Below are 8,383 nucleotides of genomic sequence, written 5' to 3'. Positions count from 1 at the left end.
CTGATTCAGCTGGTTCTAAGAGTCCTGCAAGGTCATGGCCCATTTGGATGTCTGTGTCCCAGCCAGCACAGGCACCGCTGCCTCAGCTCTGGTGGTGGAGGCTGGGTGTCCTTCCTGCTCTCTGGCCTGAGGGCACCGGCTCAGTGCACTCTGGGCCTGCTCCCTTTTTAACCCAGCTGCTGTTTTCACAGGTTTCCATTTTCAGCTCCCCAGACTGGAACGCAGTGTTCAATGCACTGTAAACCTCAGTGTCAGTTTGATTATATGAGAGGTGCGTGTGGGCTTCTGCCCTCTTGCTTCCATGTCTAATAATAACCCTCTGGATTCTCTCTTGTCCCTTTTCTTCCAAAGCTCGCAAAGCATTTCATATTGCAACATCCCATTTAGGCCTCCAGTTCTTCAGAGAGGCAGCTGGTGGCTATTATGTGAAAGGGCTTTGGCAACTATTCAGTTCTCTTCGAACAGTAAGGGTTACAGTCATCTCTGTCTTAACAGTGGGGGAACTGAAGAGAAGAAAGAGAAATGCTAAAGGGAGCTGGTGTTTAATGAATTTCTATCACGTGCATCTTATCAACCATGGAGGGGCATCTGTGAATGTCCTTTTTTAATGGATCAAGAAAAATGGCTCAGTGAGGCTAAGTGACTTGTTCAAGGTCACACAGCTAACAATTGGTAGACTGTAGATTTGACCCTGGATTTATCTTCAAGGCCTTTGGTTTCTCCACTGCATTATTAAATGGGATGTTGTGGAAATAAAACACAGTCAAATCCTAATTCTCCTGGCTTCCCTGTCCCTTTCCTTAGAGCTTCACATAAAGAAACTATAGATTGGAAGGATTATGTCTCATCAGGTAAGACTATCTCTTACTTTCTAAAAAATATTGAGAGTAGGAGACTACTTGTTTGCTTTCCCATACATCCCCATCATTCATTCATTCATGCATTCAGCAAGCACTTACTATTTCCTTTTCTGTGAGCTTGATTAGAATAAAGTTACAGTCCCACCGAATCTCTTTTGTACAGGGTCTTGATTTTTGCTAAAGCCCCTGTGAGATCTGCAACAAGGTACTTCACTTCCCTGAGCTCCAGTGTTCTCATCTGAAGAATGGAGATAATAATGGCTCCTCTTTCATAGGGGTTGTGTGGAGAGCAAAAATCACTTGAGAGTCAAGGAATGGATCAACCTCCATGTTGACACGTGGGCTCTGTGAGGAATTTCGGGGAGATATTTTTGGAGCAGAAGGATATGTTTAGTTTACAGTTGCTGACATAGTTCTGTGAAGATGATGACCTCCACTGTTAGCTGGTCCAAGCTTACTCTCTCTGTGTCCCACATACTTGTTTTGGAGAAATTGGAAAGTTAAATTGATTTAAATCAAGAGGCATTGACCAAACAGTTACTTGGTAGAGAGCCTCTGTTGACCTGGATTCAAGTCCCAGCTCTGCCACGTGACAGCTGGGTGACTTTGGGACAGATGTTGCACTTTTCTGGACCTCACTTTCTATTTTTGTAGGGAAATGATAATGTCTGCAGCATTCTTGTGAAGATTAGAAATGATGTGTAGGAAGTGCTTAGTATAGTGCCTGGCACCTCTTGATACTCAGTAAATGAGTATTATTACTAATGCAATATGGGGTATAGATTGAGACTCTGAAGCCTCAAAAACTTAAACTCCATTGGTTGGGTCTTCAGGTATAGCTGGATCCAGGTGCTGATATGAGATCATGACCTGGTCCCATTCCATAATCCTCTCAGCTCTGCTTTCATTCATGTTGGCTTCACTCCCAGGAGGGCCCTCTCCTCCTAATGGCAAGATAGTAAGATAGTCCCCAGCAGCTCATGACTTATACATTCCTCACAAACCCAGTGGAATAAGATCTTCTTTTCCCCTTTAGTTTAGTTTTGCTTTTTTCACAGCAAAATCTATGGTCTTGAGTCCCACTGGACCAACTTGGGTTATATGTCCATCCCTGAACCAATCACTGAAGTAATAGGGTGGGGGTGGAGGACAAAATAAGTGGATTGTCCAAGTCTGTGGCATGTTTTCCCTCAAGCTGGGATGTGGGATCATCATAACAGGTGTGTTCTCTCAAGAGCAGACTAGCAATGAGATTTCTGTGTGAGTAATTTATTAGTGAATGACTGTAGGTGTTCCCATTGTAGCTCAGTGGGTTAAGAACCTGACAGCATCTGTGAGGATATGGGTATGATCCCTGGCCTCACTCAGTGTGTTAAGGATCTGGTGTTGCTGGGAGCCGTGGTGTAGGTCACAGATGTGGCTCAGATCCAGAGTGACCGTGGCTGTGGTGTAGGCCAGCAGCTGCAGCTCTGATTTAACCCCTCGCCTGAGAACTTCCATATGTGCAAGTATGGCGGTAGAAAGAAAAAAAAAAAGAAGTGATTATAGAAGAAACTGGTAAGGGGGTTAGGGAAGCAGGCTAAGGGAAGGGGAGAAAGTCACATAAAGGTAGGATGTGAGGTGAAGCCCTGGCCTTAACGTGATCCTGTGGGGATCTCTGGAATATAATTTGCAACTCAGAGTATGTCCTACCTCGAGGCACAGGAACTGGGTGTTTGTACCCATGAACCAGCCATTGGCAATGGGCCTCCCTGGGTGTGCTGATTCCCAGGGACTTCTAGGTCTCTAAATGGGTGACATAGTAATAGTAGTTCAAGGACAGTGCTTGGAAGAAGGTCACAGGTATGGGGCTTTGGTAGCACAGTGCACAGAAGCTCAGGGTGTACAGGAGTGGTGAAAGGGATGCAAGGGGATCTGGGTCCACTATGGTGGGGGGGAATCACAGCTGTCTGGAGCAGAAGGAGGTGAAGGAGAAGTGAAGGAGAGGAGGCAAGGGCAAGGGAAAGAAAAGGCACCTGTGAGAAGATGGGTAGATGATACGGTCTCACATCCTGGTCAGGGTCGAGGAGGAGAAACCAAGAAGCAGCCCCTCATACCTCCCCTGTTTTTCTGCCTGACACCAGCCATCAACACAGTGGTTCTTTCAGTCCTTAGCACCATGCTGAGACCTCACAGTGCAGAAACAAGTGAGGAGGTGATTCAGCAAAGAGCATATGCAGCAGGGAAGCCAGAGAGGCTGCCTCAGGCCCCTGCTAGATGGATGAGGTTGGCATGAGGTTGGTGGATCCAGGGTACCTGGCTATGCCAAGACTGACTCTCCAGCAGCTGAAATCTGGAGGTTCAAAAGTCCCTCAGGCTCATTTAGTCTCTAACTCCTCCTCCCTACCCACCTCTCACCCCTTCATGGCCTCTCTATCCATCAGGAGCTGCTTCCACCTTTGCTGCACAACCTTTCATCTGCCACCATCTTCCCAAGCCATCTGGCATTGGAGCTTTCTGCAGAGGGAGCTGAGAGGCAGTGAGGGAATGTACCAGGCTAGGTGAGCAGCTCTGTCCTTAGGGTCATGGCCACTGCTTTGCTAATTATTTTGAGGGTGATGAGTTGGCTCAGGCCAGGGATGATAAAATAACAAGAATCATTTATTTTTATTTATTTTTTTGTCTTTTTACCATTTCTTGGGCTGCTCCTGCAGCATATGGAGGTTCTCAGGCTAGGGGGTCGAATCAGAGCTGTAGCTGCCAGCCTATGCCAGAGCCACAGCAACTCGGGATCCGAGCCTCGTCTGCCACCTACACCACAGTTCACAGCAACACCGGATCCTTAATCCACTGAGCAAGGCCAGGGATCGAACCCACAACCTCATGGTTCCTAGTCGGATTTGTTAACCACTGAGCCATGATGGGAACTCTAAGAATCATTTATTGATCATGTGCTATGTGCTAGGCTCTGTGTTAAGTGCTCCTCAAGCATTATCTCATATCCTCACATCCAATAGTCATAGGACCTTGTGTACTATGACTCCTTTGTTTATAAGTAATAGAAACCCAAGGCCCCGGGGGGGGGCAGTGGGGGGGAGATAACTTTTTGGTTCAGGTGGGAATTAGGCATATCTTGGATCCAGGAGTTTAAATAATGTCACAAATTTCTTTCTACTGTGCTTTCTTCTGTGTTGGCTTCACTCTTGGGCAGCAGCTCTGTTCCCCTCCCTTCAATAATGGCTGGTTGGCCTCTAGTAGTTATAGGGGTGCCAGGGACCACCTCAGTGAACCTACTGGGAAGAGAGGTCCTCTCTTTTCCAGTGGTTTATACCATAGTGGTCTCATTGAACCAACTTGGGTCCAATGTTAATTTCTGAACCAGTCACTGGGATCTGGGGTAGAATATTCTGATTGGCCAGCCCTTGGTCATGTGCTTAGATGTGGAATACTCTGATTGGTCAGGCTTTGGTCATGTGCTCAGGAATGGAATACTTTGATTGGCCAGGCTTTGATCATGAGCCCACATCTGGAGCTGAGGGGTGTGTGGTTAACTTCACCTGAAACACATGGACTGGGAATGGGGGAGTCATGATTTTCCAGAAGAAAAATGCTAATTCTTATCAGAAAAGGGGACATGAGTACTGGAAAGGAGAGAGAAAAGATGAGAGGTCTACTAGGGGTTTGTATTGTTATTACCCTCTTTTACATATTTAAAATTGAGATTCAGACAGATAAAATAATGACCTTAAAACCTTACATCTACTAAGTGACAGGTTGGTGACTGGAAACCAGTCTGATCCCATGGTCTCAGTGCATGACCACTACCCTAGGGTGCTGCTTTGATGAGAGAAGAGGTAGCTCCATTCTTGGGATATCTGAAGGGCTGCAGCATTACCTGTAGCAATAAATATTGATTCTTTTATTGGGAACAAGCCTTGGATTAGAAGTCAGAAAGCATGAGTCCTATTTCTGGACTGCCTCTTGTTGGATATGTGACCTTGGGTAAAAAATGTAACTCTGAGCCCCAGTTTCCTCATCTGTGTACTGGGCAGAATGGCAGCCCTCTGCCTACTTCATAGAGTGGATAATCCAATATGAAAATGCCTCTGCGTCTGCTCTTCCTTCTGCTTCATGTGACTTTTCCTTCAGGCTGAGTTAGGTGCCCATTCCTCTGTGCTATTGCAATGATATATGTATGAGTCATTTTCTCCTGAGGGTATGCAAAGGCAGACTTCCTCCCTTCCTCCGTCCTTCCCTCCTTCCCTATTTGAGTAAGGATTGTTTTTTTTTTTTGGTCTTTTTTGTCTTTTCCAGGGCTGCACCCATGGCATATGGAGGTTCCCAGGCTATTGGTCTGATTGGAACTGTAGCAGCCGGCCTACCCCACAGTCACAGCAACTTGGGATCCAAGCCGCGTCTGCGACCTACACCACAGCTCATGGCAATGCCGGATCCCCAACCCACTGAGAAAGGCCAGGGATTGAACCTGCAACTTCATGGTTCCTAGTCAGATTCATTAACCACTGAGCCACGATGGGAACTCCATAAGGATTTTCGAATACCTATTATAGGCTCAATATTTTACAGTCCTGTGGTGGGTACTGGGCAAATTTCACTAAACTGAACCTTCCTGTCATCCTCCTAAATCAGCAGTACCTTCCATTTCTTGCTTCTGTTAACCAAACCACTAGGGGTGTGTCCCAACTGTCACTATATAGCTGAAAAAAAAATCACATTGTAGACTTTAGGGAAAATGTATTTAAAACCTTGGAAATGAGAAAGAAGAGAATCAAAGTCATCACTAAAGACTATGCTGGGGCAGGAAGGTGATCTCACTGATAGGATTCCTGTGGGACTTGTTGGCTTGGGCAGTTTGGTGAGGACAGAGTTTCTGGGAGCCCCAGGAAATCCCATGATCCTGGCTGGGTACATCCCAGGCAGCTGGAACAAGCCCTAATCAAGGCACTGGCAATACATGCCCTGTTGGGTTTCAGAATTGCTGAGGACCATTGAGGGCCTTCCATGCCTTTTAGAGGGAATGTCTAGCAGTCTGCGTTTCTCACTGTGTTGGGTGGGATGTTGAGGGAAGATGTTCTTTAGTCCACTGGTCTTTGGATCAAGACAGACTATACCTGAGGAACTATAGCTGCTGAATTTCATGCCAGAAACCTGACCCACACTCAGACCTGTTTTAGACAACAGAGTCCTGAGCCGAGCTGAATGCTTCTAGCAGAGATTTTTAGAGGTCCTTGGGAATGTGTGGGTTAGGGTTGTATGTGTAGGATTTGGGCCACGAGGGCAGACTGTAGTGGCTTTAAAACGTGTTCACATAGGATTTGATACTCCTCTGTTCAAAGAGGCAGTCTGTTTCCTATCCTTTCTTCTGGGTGGGCCTTTGTGGCCCCCTGGATGAACAGAATGCAGTGGAGATGACCCAGTGTGACTTCCAAGGCTAAGTTAGAACAGAAAGGCATGCAGCCTCTGCTGCTCTCCCCTGGGATACTCACCCTGGGAGACTTCCTCCCCAAGTATGGCCATCCTGCAGGCCCCCTGCGAAGAGACTGCTTTGAAGAAGCGGTCTTCAAAGAGCCCCCTGTTCTTGCCCTCAGTTGTCTGAGTTCCCAGCCCAGGTGCCTGACATAGGAGTGAAAAAAACTTTGAGGTGCCCCAGGCCTCAGCTATGGTGATTGCAAGGGCATGAGAGATTCCCCAGCGAAAGCTGCCTGGCTGAGCCCAGCCAACCCACAGGTCTAGGGGTGAAATAAATGACTGCTATTGTTTTAAGCACTGTTTGGGGTGTTTTGTTATGCAGCAATAAATAACCAGGGCTTGCTGTCAAGAGCAATTCTTAAGAGAGGACCCCACTTCGGACTCCAGGGTTTTCATTCAAACCCTTGAAACACTTTCTGAAAATTGTAATGCTGGTGCTTTCTTTTTTTGCTGTTTTTAGGGCTGCACCAGCAGTATATGGAATGTGTGTCCTCATGGATACTAGTCAGGTTCTTTTCTGCTGAGCCATAGGGCGGATTCTTAGACAACAGCCAGAACTCATGGCCCTTTATCACATGTTTGTAGTCCTGATATGATGTGCTAACTGCAGTATTGAGAAGGTGCAGTTGTCTGCTCAGACTGTGGGTAGACCAACCAAGTTCTCCGGTCTGCAGGGGTGTCCATTACAGCACTGCCATCTGATCACATGGCAACGTGATGCCATTCATTCCAGGGCCCTCTCCAGTTTCATCAGTGTGACAGTGTGCCTCTTGGAATGATGATCTCAGTAAAATGGGGATGATTGTGTCTATCTGTGGGGTGGGGGAGGTCCCCAGCACAGCTCCAGGCTTACAGTAGACCCTCAGTGAGCATGGCTGTCAGCACAGAGCTGCGTTACTACATCATCTGCCCATAAGGAAGTAGATGCAGGGTAGTGAGTCAGGCATTGGAACCCCAGGAAAAGGAAGTGTGAATCGGAGCAGAAAGGAGAGGCCTGAGGAAATGGCTCAGCTGATGCACTGCCAGGACCTCATGAAAAGCCAATGCATCAGAAATGCTTTGGTTACTCAAGTGAAAAAATCATATTAAATGTTGCCTCCAAGAGTAGGGCTGCACTAGCCAGGAGACAGTGTCGGCTTCACTGAAAAAGGCTGTAGCATGGCCATAGCCCCAGGAAAGGCAGGAGCTGCCAAGGCGCCTGTTGTGTTCTCCCAGGACTGGTGTCTCTCCAGGACATGGTGTTTAAACATCTCAGGTGGTTCTGTGTGATAGCAGCGGTCCCCTGCTCCACCTCCAAGTGAAGCTCTGCTCTCCCAGAAGGGGACCTTGTTTATCCAGGCTTCCCTCACTCCTCATGGCTAGGAGGGATGGAGAATAAGGAAGTTGCAGGAAAGCAGCCATGGACTGCGATTTTAAAATAAAACAGAATAAAATAGGAGTTCTTGTCATGGCTCAGCAGTAATGAACCCAGCTAGTATCCATGAGGACGCGGGTTCCATCCTTGGCTTCACTTAGTGGGTTAAGGATCCAGCGTTGCCGAGCTGTGGTTGTAGGTTGCAGATGTGGCTTGGATTCTGTGTTGCTGTGGCTGTGGCGTAGGCCAGCATCTGTAGCTCTGATTCAACCCCTAGCCTGGGAACTTCCATATGCCGCAGGCACAGCCCTAAAATAATATTTAAAAAATTAAATTAAAAATAAAATAAAAAATTTGTAGCTGCAGAATACTTTGTTCAAATTGAGCCTTACTAGGAACTCTGACATGGAAAGCAGATCTTTAAAGGAGCTTCTTGATAGAACACTTTGGATAGCATTTTCCCAATATCTAGTAAAACTAAGTAAACATGGACATTCTATGACCCAGTAATTCCCCTTGTTGGTATATCCCTGATGAACTGCTCCTCGAACCTGGGAAGGTGAAGAACCTGGGGATCTAATCAGCAGGCAGATTCTGATTCAGTCAATGCTGAATGAGGCCTGATATTGTGTATTCCTGGCTGGCTGCCAGGGAAGGCTGGTGCTTGGACCACACTTTGAGGAGCACGGCCCAAGGGAAC

This window comes from Sus scrofa, chromosome 14, assembly GCF_000003025.6.
Source record: "Sus scrofa isolate TJ Tabasco breed Duroc chromosome 14, Sscrofa11.1, whole genome shotgun sequence".
Classification (NCBI taxonomy): domain Eukaryota; kingdom Metazoa; phylum Chordata; class Mammalia; order Artiodactyla; family Suidae; genus Sus; species Sus scrofa.
This window is presented reverse-complemented; position numbering follows the sequence as displayed.